The sequence below is a fragment of the Hippopotamus amphibius genome, chromosome 2 (assembly GCF_030028045.1).
Source record: "Hippopotamus amphibius kiboko isolate mHipAmp2 chromosome 2, mHipAmp2.hap2, whole genome shotgun sequence".
NCBI classification, from domain to species: Eukaryota; Metazoa; Chordata; class Mammalia; order Artiodactyla; family Hippopotamidae; genus Hippopotamus; species Hippopotamus amphibius.
Window position 1 is genome coordinate 78,206,682 of NC_080187.1, and position 19,305 is coordinate 78,225,986.

Consider the following 19,305-nt stretch of genomic DNA (forward strand, 5'->3'; position numbering starts at 1 on the left):
ACTTGTGAAATGTAAATGCTGGGAACCTATGTTTTGATCATCTCCTATTCACCTTGTTGGTGAAGGAGGATTCTTTCACCGTAGTGGGAGATGGCTGAATGTATGACACCTGACATTTGACAGATGAGCTGACTATAGTTTATTAGTCCCACTCACGGCCTGGGGGAAGAGGACACTGTACACCATGCAAAGCCATACAGGGAAAGCAGAAAGGGCTGTTGGAGAAACTCCTTGTAGTAACAGGAGGGTGGGGTACCCTCTGATTCCCGCAGGAGTATGTCATTGGATTGTTTGAATGACTCCATGGGTTGGCAGAAAATTGAAACTTACTGGATTGAGGACCAGGTGGAGGGAAGCTAGTCTGGCTGATGGGTTAAGCAGCCAGATGAGAAGCTTTTCCCACTGGGCGTGGGAGGGTGGGTGGTACGTATCTGTGGAGAGAGTAGAGGAACTCATGGTTAGGCCTTTGTGGCCCTGTGAGCCTCAAAGATGTTAAGGCAGCACTTAAAATTTTAGATTTTAAAATAAAACCGTTCACTTTAATTATGACCAATTCACTGTACAGTGTTAAGTTGGCAGTGAGAGAATTTTTAACTTCTAACCATTTGTATACCTTTTGAGTTGTGGAGTTCACATCATTGCCTCAGGCATTGCCTCTGGAGGGTGAGATAAGGAACTTAACAAGAATCATGTGTGGGGATCAGAGCATGGCTTCAACAGGAACAGACAGCCTGAAGCGGCTTGGTGAGAGTAAGCTGCCGAGTGGTAATGAGCAAAAGGCTAGAACAAAGTCTCCAACATTGTGGGCAGTGCTGGGGTTGGTTCTGATTTAATAACTAGTGTTCCATGACGCTAAGGAAAATGTTTTCTTACCACATGCACACAGTAAATGGACCTACTATCCAGTCAAGCCTAGAGGACGTGAGTGGCAGGAAGAGAGATCTATAGATAGGAACACACACACACACACACACACACACACACACACACACACACACACACACACACACACACTATTGATGACAGTAGAAAGAAAGAAACAGCAGTTTTACATTTAGAGCAGAAGTATACCATAGCAAATCTGTTGTCTGTGTGCTCATTATTGACAAGTCTCATTCAGACGAGAAAGATCATGGGCTTTAGTGTCAAGAGCAGTGACTGAACCTCCTGTAAGCCATAGTTTTCTCCTGTGCAGCATAGTGATTGATGCTGCTGTCAACCTCATAGGGTTGTCATGAGGAGTGAATAAAATAGCACATGCAGAGTTCTCGACAAGATTGGTTCACAGTAGGCATTCCGTAAAGGGAGACTTAGACAGTGAGATCCAATGGCAAAGTGATACTGATTCTTGGGTTTTAAAGCCGTGTCCAAATTTTCAGGAACATTTCTATTCTGAATGTGGAGGTCACAACCATAAAGCTTTTGTAAATAACTCTCTAAAAAGGCTTTGAATTGGTGTCAAGAAGCCAACAAATATATCTGTATATATAAAACTCCTCAGACGCTCATTTCAAACTGGGAAATGTACATAGGGTAATTCAAAACAAATTTTGGTGTTTCAGACCATAAACTCCCTAGCCTAGATCAATGGCTCCACTCCACTACTGTTTTTTTTTTTTTCTTTTTCACTTTAAACTGGGTTTTTCTAAAGAGAAATTAAAAAAAAAATAGGCCAGAGCATCCTGATTTACTTTGGAATCACTTCACACATATTTTAATAATTAAATTTTCAGCAAGCACTTTGCTGTCCCACTCATTTTCTGTAGGTACAGGAGGGCAGTGTCTACTTGGCTGTCACCTGTGTACTTTGCTACAATTACACAAAATTTCTGTGAGTCATAGATTTGTTCTAATGTAGCCAGAAAGAATTTCAAGTTAGGGTTTAAATTTTATGGCATACGTTCAAATGACGTGAATCGTGTTAGTTCCCCAAACCATATTTCAAAGTATTTATCTGTATATGTCAAAAAGAGTTGGATGAAAAGGTAAAAAGTGATTTTAATCATAAAAAAATAACCTTTAAGAAACAACTACACACTATTATTGTGAAGTTAGTTACTATCTCTAGGAGGTATTTACTCTTTTATACAAAATTGCAAAAGGGTCAAGAATCTATAAGCTTAAGAATGTAAAAACTGAAATGTAGAGACTGGGCATGTTTGGATCACTCTGCTGAGCAGAGAGGAAGGGGAACTCACCTGATGCTAAGCGCCAGCCACTATATTAAACTACAGTAAGGTTTTTATAGTCATTAATTTATTTATCCCTCAATAGCTCTTTAAAGTAGCTTTTTGTATTAGTTAGGGTAGGCTTTCTGCCATATAAATGCTCACAATGTATTCGTGGCTCAATACAGTAAAATGCTCTCACTCATATCACAGTCCAGTATGAGTCAGTGATGGTTGGAATGTGGAGGCCTGAATAAGCAGGTTCTGTTCGTTAGAATTATTCAGAATCCAGGCTTCCTCCATCTTGTGGCTCTACCACCCTCTATGACCTTGAAGTCGTATACTGGGAGACTGATTGGCAGGTGAAAGAAGGATGAGAAAGAATGAAGATTGTATAGGAGGTTTTAAGGAATAGGACCAGGCTGATAAATGCCCTGTTTACCTTCCACCAGCACTTCATTGACCAGTTGAGCCACATACCCCAAACTTAGTATAAAGGAGCCTGGGAAATATAGTCAGCCAGTATTTCCAAGATAACAGTGACTCTGGTTTGTGTGAACACATTGCCTTGTTTTTGCTGCAGTGTAATTAAGCCAATTTTATGTACTGAGAAAACTGAACCTTGGAAAAATTAATTTACCCAAGGTAACATGTGGTAAGACTGCTTTATCTGTATTGAAAGCCAGTGTAGTATCATTACATCTGAAATTCTCTTAAAGGAAGGTAAAATTTCAAACTTAGTAACTTTAATAAAACTGTGTAAGAATGTCTTGATAGCAGAAAAGAATCAGATGTTTAGCTTTTAGTAGACAATTTTAGACAAATCTAATTTAGTGCTTGAGTTTAAAAACTGAAATATGTGTGATATATCTATATCTATGTCTATATCTATCTATATATCTATCTATATCTCTATATACATCTTAAATTATATATATCTTTATCTGGCATTCATTATTACTTCTAAATCATTGTATGGCTTTTAGAGACATTATGAATTAGGTTATCAAGGTGTTCAGCCAGCTTTCTTACAGTGTTTCCGTTTATGTAGCAATTGGATGGATATATTATCACCATACTTTCTTCCTAATGTTGCGTGATAACTCAGGCTAGGTTGTGGTTTTTACGCTGGCATGAAATTCAGCTATTATAAATCTGAGCTATTCACTCAGTAACCTTAATGTGTAGGCAAAGATGCTGACTGATCGCTTGTGTAATGATCTACTGCATTCATTCTCCATGATCCATTTGTTTCACTCCTAAAACCAAAATCTTAAAAAAAATACAGGAATCATTTGACATTAGCTGATGTAGAATTTCAGCTATGCTTTTTTCTGTGCCCTAAGATAATATAAAATATAGGATGAAGACGTATCAATACTAAGAATAAATCTGACGTCTTAATCTGGAATATCATTTTTCCCCTTACATCCTAACAATATGAACAGTATATTCAGGCATCTACAGTCTGTTTTGATATTTAATTTGGATAAGTGGAAAGCATTGCGCAGTTGGCTTGAGAAGTCCTGAGTTTAGGTTCTGGATTTGTAAGCTTTGGCTATAGATTTTGATGGATTGATTGATTCATTCATTCATTCATGCAATGTGTTTTGTACATTAATTCATTCAACACATACGTACAAAGGGCTTTCATGTATCAGGCACTGTGATGTGCTGTCAGTATACAAAGAACTTAGAAACAAAAAGGAAAAGAGTACTCTGTTATTGTAAATACCTTAAGACATACAAATACATAAAGGACCAGAGTTGAGCTACATACAGTTATCTTGTAGAGACAAGTGAGTCCTCATGTACACTGACTAATAGAATAAAGTATACAGATAATAGAGTGTAATACAAGATTTTATCTATTTATCCTTACTTTAATGATAATGGAAGAATTACAGGGACATACTAAGCAGTTATACTAAAGGTCAAGGCTATAAAAACATATCCTTAAGCTGGAGGGAATTAGAAGGGGGAGCAGCATGGACAGATCACCCATACGACCTCTGTTATCTTGATGTCTAGATGTATTTGGACTGTCCAAAGTCGTAGTGTGCGAAGGCCTAAAGGGGCAGTGAAGGTGCATAAAAATGATACACACCAACTTCTGAAGAGTGTCTTCTCGTAATTTAGGCTAGTTTAAAGGGATAATGAGTTGTTTAGCTGTATCCTTTACTCAAAAAGGATACCTCAGTGAAAGACAGCAAATGTTTATCATCTGTTCAACATCAGTGGAAAGGACATATGTGGTTTATTGGGGTTTTTTTTGGAACTTCTATGCAAATCTGAAATTTTTCTTAAATTAGAAAAAGTTCTTTTAGTAAAGATTTATCATAAAAGGGACTGAAGTGTTAATGTCTTTTTACTATCTGTGTTAGATTTCATAATGGGTCAAAAGCATGTCTTTGCATTTAGCCAACCTAAAACTTACTGAAAACAAGGGCTTACTGTGAACAGTGTGCAAAATAAATGGTGTATAGTTGACCATTGAACAACACAGGTTTGAACTGTGTGGGTTCACTTATAAGTGGATTTTTTCAATAAATATGTAACAGTACTAAAGGAGCTGCCTTTGGCTGAATCTGTGCATGCGAGACTGCAGGTACAGAGGGCTCACTGTAAAGTTAATTTTCACTATGCATGGGTTAGGGGTGCTGACACCTGCACAGGTATTGGTACCTCTAACCACTGCATTATTCAACGGTCAACTGTATTTTGAAATAACATATAAGAATTGACATTTAATGAAAACTTATAGTATTAGATTATTGAAAGATGTCAAGTGTATTTTGTTATTATCTAGTGTTGTTTTCCTTTGTCTTGTCTTTTCTTTACCTCCTTTTCTTCTTCCAACCTATTTCTCTTTCTATCCCATATTTGTTTTCTTTCTCCTGCACCATCTCCTTTCTTGCCTTACCCTTCTCTCTACCTATAACTGTTCTTGCCCCCATCTTCACTCTCCAAGGTCCTGAAACCTGTATGGGCTCTACTTTTAATATTTGACTTTACCTAATATTCAGTGGCAACCACAAAAATACAGGCATACATTGTTTTATTGCACTTTACTTTATTGCACTTTGCAGATTTTTTTTTTTTAAGAAATAGGAGGTTTGTGGCAACCCTGTGTCTAGCAAGTCTATCAGCATGCACCATTTTTCCAACAACATTTGCTCACTTTGTGTCTCTGTGTCACACTTTGGTAATTCTTGCAATATTTCAATAACTTTTTCATTATTATATTTGTTATGTTGACCTGTCATCAATGAAATTTGATGATACTATTACAAAAAATTTATAACTCTGAAGGCTCAAATGATGGTTAGCATTTTTTAGCAATAAAATATTTGTAAATTAAGGTGTGTATACTTTCTTTAGACATAACACAATTGCACCCTTAATAGACTACAGTATAGTGTAAACGTAACTCTTAAATGCACTGGAAAACCAAAACATTTGTATGGTTCACTTTATTGCAATATTCACTTTATTGCTGTGAGTTGAAACCAAACCTGCAACATCTCTGAGGTATGCCTGTCCTGTAGACTGTGCTGTGAGAGCAGGAGAAGTCAATGTTTTCACCAAGAAGAAAAAAAGTTATGATACAGCTTGGTCTCTTTTACCTGTGAAGCATTCGGACACTTTTCATTTTTCTTAAATTCCAAATAAGAGAGACACTCTGTTTTTTCTCTTCCCCACATTAAGCCATCCTAGGACAATGAAGTGGGGGTGTCAAAGAAATGTTATCTAAATAACTTTCCATGTCAGGTGTATTCAGTGCTAAGCCCTATTAAAAACTCCGGTAGGAAAAGAGTTTCTTAAGGCAGCTGTGTCATAAATGCACCACAATGCAATATGTGAAAACTGGTTTAGTTCTGTAATGATTTTTTTCTTAAGATTTAAAGGTTGTGTCCATTGTGACCTTCTAAAGAAACAACGTAAATTCTTTTTTTAAAATCTTAACCCGTCCCCTTTTCCCCTACCCATAGTCAAGTACAGTAGTCCCTCAGTATCTAAGGGGGGATTGGTTCTAGGATCTGCCACCAGTACCAAAATCCATGAATGTTCAGGTCCCATAGTTGGTCCTCTGTACCCATGGGTTCCACATCTGTGGATTCAACCAACCCCAATCATAAACATAGTACTTGATCAGAAGTTGTTTGAATCCTTGGACGTAGAAACTGTGGATAAGGAAGGCTGACTGTAAATGGATTACTATATTACACTTTATTAAAATTAAGAGCTTTTCATCAAAAGACACTTGATAGAGTAAAAATGTACTTTTTTAGAGTCAGATAAAATGCTCGAAGTGCATATAACCAATAAAATACTGATATTCAGAATGTTTAAAGTTTTCTGTGAATCAGTAAGAAAAAGTGATATCCCCTTTTTAGTGGGCAAAATATTGAACAAGACTTTCAGAAAAGAGGAAATTCAATTGGCTGATTAACTTATGCAAAGATGCTCAATCTCATTAGTATCATGAAAACTCCAGTACAGTTCAACACACACTAGAGTGTCTCAAATGAAAATGACTTAGAACATTATTTCAGGCTAAGATTTATCCTCCTAAATGAACAGGTAGAAGAAGCTAGCAGATGTGAAAGGAGAACAACTGAGGAAAGGAGAGCATATTTGACTCTCACCCATTGTTGCAAATGTGCAGCAACTGGAATTCCCATACAAGCGGGAGTATGAATTGGTACAGCCACTTTGAAAAACTATTTGCCAGAGTCTAGCGTAATGGAATATGTGCATTCTCCCATTTAGTATTTACTGTTTAGCAAACCACCTCAAAGCACAGGGAGGTAAGATTCTTGCTTGTCTTTTTTGTGACTGGCTTATTTCACTTAGGAAAAGGGGAGTTGTTGTCTAATGGTTATAGAGTTTGAGATTTGCAAGATGAAAAAATTCTGGAGACCTGTTTCATAATAATGTGAATATGTTTAACACTACTGAACTGTACACTTAAAATGGTTAAGATGGTAAATTTTATCTTATGTGTATTTTGCTACAATAAAAAATATTTCTTGCTGTGTCACCAGTTTGCCTTAGGGTTGGCCAATCTAAGTGGAGTTCAGCATGACTGCTTTAAGCAACATGTCTCTTGGGTTTGACTCTTTTGAGTAGGTTGGGATCAGACCTGTACTAGCTATTTTCATTCTAGAGGCCAACTTTAAAAGGATATTAACTACTTAGGGAGGGCTTATTTCATGGTGATAGCAGAAAATCTGCAATGTTTCTTTGGCCAGGGCTTGGAACTGGCAAACTATCACTTCTGCTCGCATTTCATTGATGAACATAAAGTCCACTACCAAGCCCAAAGTTTAAGGGTGGGAAATTATATTCTGCCTTTAATGTGAGTGACTGCAAAGTCACATTGCAGAGCAGATAGAAAGGGATAAAGAGCTTCAGCTAAAAATTCAATCTACAGCGGTAAACTATGACCCAGCAATTCCACTGCTAGTGTAGGCTGGATAAAAAGTCATATGTTAGTAGAAGGCATGTACAAGTATGTTCTTAGCATCACTTTTCATCATAGTCCAAGCCTGAAAATAACCTGAATATCCAACAGTGGTAGAACAAACAAATTCAAGTGCATCCATGTAGTTTAATGTTACACAGCAGTGAAAGTTTATCACTACAATTAACACCATGGGTAAGTCTCATAAACATAATTTCAGTGGAAGAAGCCCAAACAAAAACAATATATACTCGGTAATTCCATTCATAAATTTTAAAAACTGGCCAAGTCAATACATGGTGACCAAATTTACAATCATGGCTCCTCAGGCAAGAAGGTGAGCAATGTTCCACTTCTAAATATGGTTGTAGATACATGAGTGTGTCACATTGTAAATTCAGGTATGTGTGTTCACTTGCTTCATAGCATATCTTTGGCAATTTTGTGCTTTCCTCATCTTGGGAAGAGGTAGGAGACCGAAGGAAAAGAGATGGGCAGAAAAGGAAGATGACAGGAAATGTAAGATGACCTTTCCACATAGAAATCTGTTTGATATAGTGAGAGAAGCGTGGTGACTGGAGTCAGAAAACTTGAGTTCAAACCTCTTCTCCAGCCATTTAAGATTGTACGAGGGTGAGTCAAAAATTATCTGCACTCTGGCTGTAGAATTTGTTTTAATAAACTTTTAGAAAAGACAAATACATCATTTTCAACATAATCTCTGTGCTTTTCAATACACTTTGTCCATCTGTCAACAATCTTTCGTATTCCCTGATTAAAAAATGTTTTAGGCTGAGCTGTGAGCCACAAATACACTGCTGTCTTCACTTCTTCATCAGAAGTGAATCTTCAGCCTTATAGGGCTGCTTTCAGGGGACCAAACAGGTGAAAGTCCTATGGAGCAAGATCAGGACTATAGGGAGGATGCTTTAACACCTCAAAACAAAGTTTTTGCAGTGTTGACAGTGAGGGCAGAAGTGTGTGGATGTGCATTGTCATGCAAGATCACAACACCCCTGGATAGCAGTCCTCTGCATTTAATCCGAAGTTTAGGCTTCCGCTCTTCAATAAGCATCTCTATCCATTCATACACACTTCTCAACAAAACACTTTCTCCATACTGTATGCAAAATCTTTGATAAATAACGACACCAGGTACACCCTCAGACCACAAAAAACAAATCACTGCACGCTGCTGTTCTTTCATGCAAATCACAAGTGGGGCATCCATTTTTGCTCGCACCACAGTTACAAATGAACTGATGTAACACGTTCACACCTGCACAGCAGTGACTGGGGAGACAGTAGCCTTGAACAGAAAATGCTGATAAGACAGTGTGGCCAACAGAAGTTTTAATATAACCAGAGTGCAGATAATTTTTGACTCACCCTCATACAAGTTGCTTGTTGTTCCTTATCTTATTTTCCTTATATTCTTATGTAGAGGTATTTAATAATTTGATCTCTTGCATTGCAGTGAGAATTAAATAAGAAAAGATATACAAAGCATCTATCATAGATGATTCATTGTAGTGGTTAAACTATGTTAGTATTGTTTCCGTTTCAAAATTCTCAATTTAGCCCAGGTGTTGTTGTTGCCCATGGAGGTTTACAAAACAATCCCTATTTTAGAAACTTATTTTTGGATTGTGTGTTGCATTGTCTTCAGTCACATTTTTTATAGGCCCAGTGATGGTTTTGGTACTTATTCATTTGGCCACTTGTTGTAGTAAACAAAGAATTTTACATGGATTTCTGATTTATAAAGCCCCCAGTAATAAACTACACATCATGGTATATTAGAGTTGTAAGAAATATTAGACACCATCCTTTGAACCATCTGATCTTACAATTGAAAAAGTTGAGTTCTAAAACTTATAAGTCACACTTAAGGTAACACAGCTAGTTAGGAAAGAGTTAAGGTGTGAACCCAATTCTGAATTCAGTTCTCCTGGCTCTCCATCACATCATACTACCTGCTTGAAATAGGAGCTTGAGCATCAGATATATTTTTGATGTTTCTCCATGAGCATATGGATCCCTGTTGTACTTCCAGTGCCTAATATGGTGACACTCTGTAGACATTAAATGAATTTAGAATAAGGGGAAAATTTAATGGTATAAAGTTATTCTTTTATATACCTTGGCTGGATAGAATATTACAAGTCATGTTTATTATGCTGGGTAAGATATGAATATAGATTCCAGTAGATAATATCACCAGTTCCATCCTTATGGTCAGTCTCATCTCTGGCTCTTACTCTCCTAAATGATCTGGGTTTTCCCTTTCTTTCAAGATCTACATCAAATTAGGTTACATACCTCCCATCAATTCCATGATTTAGAGAGGTACAAAGCCCTCAAAAATATTTCTGCAAATTCGAGGGGACATTTTCATGGCTACCTTGGTCTCTTGGCTCTTGCTTCTATTCATGCAAATTTTACTCTTCATTCTATTTGATCCTGATGGAAAATTTCATGTTTGCTTTGATTTATACACAGACCTTAATCATAAAAATTATACATGAAGTATAAATTTATACATTTATATGTGAAATGCCCTTATTTAAATTTTGGAAAGGAAAAATACCTCAATAATGCAAATAACTTAAAAAATTTTGGCATCATTGTTCTTAAAAATCTTTTAGTCACCCTACACCATGGAATTTCACTGGCCCTCCTTCCCAGTCTGTTTAGCCACTATTCAACTTGTTGAGCTTACCTGTCACTTCTGGCTTTTCTGTCCTCTCTCTACTTTATTTCTAGAGTCAAAAATATCAATACTCTTCTCATCTCATACAAAGCAGATATTTTCTTTCAGTTGACATCTTAAGTAGACTACAGTCCCAATCCTGGGGGTGTAGAAAGGACTGAGAAAGTTGAGGCGTGGAGGTGCTACATCTTATCTTCCACCTCAAGTCTTAGACTTTTTCCCTTATTTTTTTTTTAGTGAGAGAACTTTTCTGGAGTAGCACCTCTAGCCTCTGTGTCACCCCTATTCATTCTACCTCTTTGAAAAGGAGTGACTCACCTTATTGATAAAATATCTGTGTGAAAAATAAACTGAATGCGATTGGCTCAGTTTATTTCTTCTGCATATCTTAGACCTGTCTGCACAAAGGGCACATATTTAAACATAATTATGAGCATATTGCACACTGCTTAATATCCTACTTTTTTTCACTTAACATTAGGTGGAGGATATTTTAAAAATAGTTCTTTTAAACTTTGAGGTTTTTTAAAGCAGCAAAGCATGAATTGTGAGGAACCAATAGTACATCAAACACCACTGTACCTGCAGAAGCTGATAAAAATGTTCTGTTAGCTTCTCTATAGAATTTAGCATGTTTTCTTTCCTATTATATGTTGATGACAGAATCATAGGTATAAATTGATATACACTCATTTCCTTCTTTGAAAAGGAAATAAATATATTTACTATATACCTATTGATATCTTTTTAAATGTCTACCATTTCTATTCTTATTTCTCTTATTTTTGCCTTCTTCCTCTAAGATGTTTCTGTGAAGGTAAAGAATGCACAAAGATAGACAGGTACTTGCATTGGGTTGGGGAAAAGTATCCAACCTTGAAATGACTGATATTCCAAGGATCTGGAACCAAACGAAACCAAGAGATAGAGTATCAAATAATCTAGTGTATCATGACCTAGACAAGCTTTTCGCATGGACACACTGGGGAGCTCAGCAAGGAATAAGCAGTGGGAGTGGGAGGCAAGAGTATCTCCAAAGCCAGCTCTGTACAAGACAAAGGCCAGAGAACTCATTGTATTATTTAGCTGGCCACAGGAAGGATGTTCAGCAGTTCAGACTACACTGTGGGAGTAAAGTGGTGAGCTCAGAATTGATCTAGGTCTGTCCCTTATCCAGAGGTGTCCAGTAGGAAGAGTCATAGTTAGGAATCTCCAGATGGTGATAACTGAAGCCAGAAGGTGATAGGGGTCTTTCTAGTCTACCAGCTTTGAGACTACTTGCTGGCTAGTAACGAGGGGTATGGGATCAAGGTCTAGTTTCTAAAAATTCCAGGCTGGGACAGGTTGAGAGGGTTGTCAGAATTTCTGTTGAGAGGGCTAAGCTCCATTTAGCCAGGGCACAAATGAAAAATGAGGTTGAAGTCCAGGTGCTTCCCATGAGCACCTACTTTACCCCATGAAATGTAGGGGCAAGGCTAAGGCCCAGAGACCTTGACATACACCCCTAGCATTCACCCCAGGCACGTGACATTTTGTGATTGAAGAAATAGTTTTCTTGGAAGTTTAACTTCTTTGCTTATCTCCATACATGTTAATATTTCTTTCTGTTTCATTCCTCCTAATTTATCTTGGATATTGATTACTTTTCTTCCAGCTTAAATTTTTAAAAGTTGGGTGTGGAGGTGTAAATAAGTACTTTGGGTATGTTAAAGGTAAAAATTCAAATGGACCCAGACAACGATAAGCCATCTTCAAAAAAAAGCACCCAAGGTCTGAAAGAACGTAGTTGTAATAACAGTGAAATGGACTCTTGTTCTGATCACATTAGTAGAAAGGGGCCTACAGTGAAGTAGCTTTTTGTGTTAGTCTTGACTACAGATATGTTCAAACTGTAAATAGTCTGAACACTATTTGAGAAAAAAAAAACACACATTGGGTTAATTTTTAAATATTTGATGCTCATCTGAATAAATATTCATTAATTTTTTCCTGCATCTTTGAGGAATGTGCCATTTGACCATTGCAACCATCTGTAGATCTTCTGGCCATTGCCACTCATTCCTTGAGAATTTTAACCACTGGCTCACTGTCTCTCACCAGCATAAATCTGCCTCCTGTCATATCTTGAACGTTTCCATATTCATAGAAAAGTTGCTTCCAATAAGCTATTCTCTGAGCTTTTGGAGCAGCTCATTTCCAATGATATTCTCTTGCACTTCACGCTAGCTACCCAACTCCACTTCTTCCAATAATTCATGTTTCACACACTTTCTAGCTACAACCCCCAACTTTCCATCTTACTTCCTCTAATGTCCTCATAGCCAACAATTCTTCAACCCTCTGCTTTTTCCAACCCATTTGACTGTTTTCATCTTTTACTCTCTTTGACCACTCCTTAGCCTCACTTTCCTCCTAGCCTGGCTAACATCATAAGGCCCAGCATTACAGTCACTTCCTTGCATACACTCCCAGTCCCTCTGTCCTCACTCTCTCCCTCTGTCATTCTCACCTGGCTACACTTAAATTCCAGTCTTTTCTCAGCTGTACTGACACAGATAATATGAATAGGAAAAAAAATCACACAACCACGCTGTCTGGGCTCACTTTAAATTCATGACAGGTGTGTGTTGTCCAGTTATCCAATTACATTTCCCTAATTTCATCCTCTCTCAGGCAAATATTTTGAACTTTCTCTTGTGTCTTCAAATCACCAATATGTCCTTCTCCTCCTCATTCTTTTTTCTATTTCTTTTTTTCTTGATTGTTTAATGTTTGACTAAGAAAATAGAAACAAATGCAAAAAAATACCTTTTATACATTTCTACAACGAATGTACCAGTTTATTTGAACTTGAACCTGTGTTCTGCTTTTCTTTATATGACATTGTTTATATTCCTTTTTATGGCCTATGCTTCCATTTGCACTGGAATCCATCCTCTCTTCTAGTTATGACATCTGCTTTTCACCTCTTTCCCATATTATCAAAATTTCTTTTTCCTTGATCGTTTCCTTTAATATGCATGTGCAATGATATCTCTCATTAAAATATTCTCTTGGCCTTATATCTGCATGCCCTCCCCCATTTCTCAGGTCTCTTATTTAGCAGAACATCCTTTCTTCACTTCACATCACTCAAAAAGGCTTGACGGCTTTGATGGCTTGCCTTGACGTCAAAGCATTGGCGGCTCCCTGCCACATGATCTTAATGAGGCATCAATGGAATTACCTTTGCCAAATTTGATTAAGTCTCAGTCTTCATCTTACTCTTCCTGTGAGCAGTAATGAGCAGAGCTGATAACTATTTTTCTTGAAATACTTGTTTACTTGATCTCTTAATTCTTCTGATACTTCCTGTCTCAGTTCACTGATCTTTAAAGCCTCTTTTACTGATTCTTCATTTTTGGGACTTCTGAGCATGGGGATGCTCCAGGCTCCAACTTTCTTCTTCTCTATTTTTATTCACTCTGTGGTTGATCACATCCAATATCATGGCTATAAATACTTTAAGTACTTTACCATTGTATCTTCTGACTCAACCTTTCCTCTGAATTCTATACTCATATATATGTCTATTTATATACCCACATGCATGCCTAATGGACAGACTTAAAATGTCTGGGAAATGGACTCTTGATTCTCATCCATCTCCTGAAATACCCATTCCTTCTATAATCTATCTCTGCAAGTAGGAACTCAGATCGCTTAGTTTAAGACAAAAGAATGAGTCATTTTCTCTTTCATGGCCTACACCTGATACTCAACCAAATAGCAAATCCTATTGGCTCTAGATTTGAAATAAATCTGAAACCTGGCTTCTTGCATTACCTTTGTTACTATTGCCCTAAGTCAAATTCCTAATAAACACAGATATACTCACACACATATCCTACATCTATTTATCTACACAGCTTGAATTTACACACACACAAACACACACTTCCAGTGGCTTCAGAATATGCAGCTAATTTTAAGAAAATATTTAATTTATTGGGTGGTTAGAGTCTGTACTGGTATAAATCAATAATCGTAGATTGCCTATTATTCATACATAAAGAATAGGTATTTTTTTTTTCCCCTTTGGGCTTACACATTTCCCTGTTAGGTCAAAAGTAGAAGATTTCCCAGACTGGAAATCAGAATAATTATCTGTAGCAGTGCTACTCACAGGTTGTGTAATAGAGATATATTTGCTTTACTACTTTGCTTCAGTTTCCTGAGCCACAAAATGGGACCTGAAATACATTCATCTTTTGCCTTTAAAAAAAATTTGGCTCCTTGTAATAACAAGAGGAAAATATTTTGAGAAACTAAAAGAAAATCAAGATATAGTTTAAAATATTATACGTCTGCTGGGGATCTTGGAGGAAAGCAATACCATTTCTCACCTCTTTTACCCCAGCTCTGCTTCCCTGTGATTGCACAGTTTAACACCACAATCTGATGCCCAAGAAGTAAACTGGTACAGTATCTATTCATCCTGCCAATCAAAAGCAGAGTAAAATGTAATCCCACCCAGTAAATGAGACCAAAAGAAAAAAAAGAAGACTTGGGCTGGGGAATTGGGGGAAGAAGAGAGCTATTTGAAGATTATTAATATCAAAGACTTAATTTTGTCATTTTACAGAGTTGAGTTAATGGATTGAACTTGTGGCTGTTTAATGTAGTTTTGTCAGAAAGTGATGTGTCAGAATTTTTACATCTGAGATACTTGCTCTTTTAAGCTGACTGGAAGCATCAATCATAGGTAAAATTTTCCGGCTGATAGTTCTCTTTTCTCTCGTTATCAAAAAAGAGGAATTTATATGTGATTTTTCAACAGAAATAGGGGTAGAAGAAAGCCAGTTCGTTTCAAAGACACTTTAAAGCTGCCTGAATTTCTATTTAACTTTGAAAACAAACTTAAACTGATATTCTGAATTCTATTAGCAATCATGACTGCACAAGCCCCCATTATCATTCCTTACACCTTGACTTAGGTGTTCTAACATGAGACCTTCCAAAGTAGGATACTCTACTGATTTGGGGGTTTGAGTCTGCAGACTCTGGGAGAGAGAAAGGAAGTTACCTTTTTTATGGACTTAGGAAGTTCTGAGCACTATTCTAATCTGGCTCTTTGCATTCAAAGTTTATCTCATATACAATCATCAGGGTAATTATTTGAGATAGGTGTTAACATTTCCCATTTAACAAATGAGGTTATGAAGGCTCAGAGAAATTGAATGACTTGCCCAAGGTTATTCAGCTAATAAATAGCAGATTCAAGAATCAAGCTCAGATCTTTTTCTTTCAAAATCTGTGAACTCTTTGGCATAATCTATTTGTAGTTAGGATTCCTTTCTGAAAATTATGAAGTGAATTTAGCCCAAATTTAGATATGCATTTGCAGACATTAGTTTTAAATTGAAATATGCAAACAGAAAAAAAAAAAAAAAGAAATCTACCCAAATTAGTGTGATTTAATACAAAATGGCTTAACGTGGGATTCAGAAGATATTCTTTTTGGTCTCAATTGTCACACTAACTAGCTTTGTGACCTGGGGCACCACTTGGGACCTTAGATTTCTCATCTGTAAAATGAGGATGTTGAACTCAATGAACTTTACATCCTTTCCAGCATAAAAATATTCTGTGTTTCTGAGTCGGAGTCAGTTGAAGTGCATTTTCCTCTTTTTGAAGTCATATTAGGAAAGCAACTGAAGGGGAAAAAAAGGGAAAGGGGAGCAAAACCACTTGCCGTACTTCCATGCTATAATCTTATTAAATTCCCACAACCAACCTGCGTGTCAGGTGTTATCAACCCTGTTTTACTGAAGGGAAAAACTCAGAAGGGAAGCGGCTCACTCAAGTTCACTAGCAGGATACAATATTGAAGGAGTGTTTGAAAAGTTTAGCTGGGGGAAGAAAAACCACTGTTATCACTCCATGAAACAAAGTGCTTTGATAGGCTTATTTACTTGAACTAGACTCAGTGATCATATGAAGTTAGGTAAATACGAGCTCTAACACACATAGCACCTCTTTATTGTATAGTTTCCATGTGAATAGAGCATGTTCATGGTATAATCATGCAATGAGGGAGAGTTTGATCCTGCATGTTTTCCAAGGTTTATGAATGCCGGAGTCTTAGTTCTTAATCTGGTGCCCAGATTTATTATTTTGAGTATTTCTTCAAAATATGTACCTTAATTAGCTCTTTGCAAAGTAGTGTGGAGGAGAGAGGCTATTGTACAGTACAATTTAAGGATGCATTTTTGTTGACATCAGTACGGAGAGGAGGAGAATAAAGTCCAGTGGAGTTTGGAGAGGTAGGGTGATAGGGCAGGGAAGACCTTGCAGGGCCTATTGGCCAGGCTAAGGATGTTTATCTTTTCCCTAAGGAAAATAGAACATGCTTAAAGGTCACATGATCCAGATTGAAATCCAAAAAGATAAGCTAAGCTGCACTAAGAAGAATGGATTGCTGCAGAGTCTCTACAGAGGGGCAGATGAACTAGTTATGATGGTATTGCTATAAACCAGGTAAGAGAAAAAGTGATTTGCATTCTGGTGGTAGCTGTGGAGATAGAGTGAAATGGGTTGCCTTGACAAATGTGTAGGAGATGAAATGGACAGAACTTGAATAGAGATGGTGAGGCAAGAAAGATGTGAAGAATAACTCCTACATTTCTCTCACATTCAACTGGGTGGTAGTTCTGGAAATGCACCAGGTTGGGAGGTTGATAGTAGTGGGAAAGGGATATTCTAATAAGTGTATTTCAGAGTGTTGTGCTTTGCAGCTGAAATTTCTTGTAAAGAATGCTTTCTGATATGTCCTCTTGTTAATGCCACTATCCTCCTTAGAACACAAAATTCTCAAAAAGAGAATGAGTATAATAAACATAATGATGTATATTTGAGAGAAAAAAGTCTTGATAACTTATTATTATTCTTTATTTCAGACTAGCATTTGTACTCTCCCCTAATAGGCTTGTCACAAAATGTGAAATCCCATTTATTGTGGATAACTAACAGCTGGTGTTTCTGAGGAATGAGAGGAATTCAGGTGCCTTTGGCTTGATTAGGAACATTAAACATACACGATTATCAATTCGGTTTTTTGATCAAAGTAGTTAGGTATTTGGGGGCTGAAGTGTATTCAGGGTTATTGACTCCTTAGTTTCTCAATGGCCAAGAAGATGTGTCCTCTTCAGCATGGCTGTATGGCTTAACCAGTGATGTCTTTTGGATGGAATGCTCATCTAACATTTTTTGCAGTGCGCCTTAGAGGGTATTCATTTAATTCTGGCATGGTCCTGCATTGTCTTAGCAATTTCTTTTTGAAACCAGGACTCCAAGGAATTGACCTAAACTTGGGGAAGCTCTTATTGGAAACACATCCAAACTCATTTTACATGTTCTAAGTGCGTTATTAGTACAGTGAATATTTTCTAAGCTCTACGATATCTCAGATCTTATGCTATGTGCCCTTCAAGTGTTATCCTATTTACTTCCTTCACGAACGCGCTGAGGCAGGTACTATTTTTCTAGCCATTTGATGCAAGAAACAAAATGATAACTCTGGATCTCTATTTTTGTATCTTGTTACAGCCGAAGCATTTGTGTAAGAGAGAAAAGTAAAAGAGATGGAGGAAAGAGATAAAAGGGAAAAGGAAGGGAGTTTCCTCAATTATTTCAGAATAGGGAAGTGCTTTCTCTTAAAAATACCTGCCAAGAAACCTAGCTATTCATATATTTGTTATGTTTATTCTCTTCATGACAGCTATTTGATATATTCATTCTGCTGTTCTGTGACTATTGGAAGAGCATACTCCATAAATGACCAAGAAAAGCCAAAGAACAGAGAACCCAGGAATTTGTCTGTTTAAGGAGATCCAGTCAAATGAATCTACAGAGGAACCCATTTAACTAAGAAAATCGACCCCATACAATCATAGAAATAAATCATTCTTCTGGGGACACAAAATATGGTTGAAATATCACCTAAATACAAGATTTCTTCCTAGAGTTCTTCCCAAAGTCATCAGAACTTTTTTTAAAAATTTTTTATTGTAGTAGAGTTGATTTAAAATGTTGTGTTAGTTTCAGGTGTACAGCAAAGTGAATCAGTTATACATATACATATATCCACTCTTCTTTAGATTCTTTTCCCATATAGGCCATAACAGAGTACTGAGTAGTGTTCCCTGTGCTATACAGTAGGTCCTTTCAATAGTATTTCAGTCTCCTTTCAAACTGCCATTCCTCTGGCCTCTTAACCATTCAGATACTTAGTTAACACTGGTGGGCTGCGTACTTCATGCTGAATACTGTGCTGCATATGAGGGATACTAGATGAAGAGCCTTTTCAAGCTAAAGTTAAATGTAAATCTTGAGTAAGTAGACAAGGAGCAAAAGAAACACTAGGTAGAAAGGGGCTAAGGTAGACTTTATCCAGACTTAGATTTGTCTATCTTTGCCAGTCTGTGATGTTTTAAATCAGCAAACTAAAATACTTGATACTTCTTGTTCACCCCTTGTTGCATTTTGGAGACTAGATTTCATGCATTTCTTGCAATACCGCATTCTGATTTGGGAAATGTGGAACAGGGCCCATGGATCTACATTTTAAACAAAACCTCCCAAGTAATTCAGATACATACTAAAGCTTGAGAATCAGTTGTCTACAGAAGTCACTTTTTGTTTGCTATGCATCTTCCATAAGGAACAACAGTCAGCTGAGCCTTGAAAATACAAGGGATTTAAGTAGAAGAGAATATACTTGTCTAGATGAGTAGTCATTGGGGGTGTAAATTCCCAGGGAGTTGTACTTGAGAGTTGACCTCCTTCACATTTTTAGTTAGGCTGAAACACTTCATGCAAAAAAAGAAATGTCCCAGTCTTTTTGCTGTTCTAGCTGTTAAGAATCAGAAGCATATTCTGCCCCTTGGAAGCTAAAATTTACAAGTAGATCAGAAAAT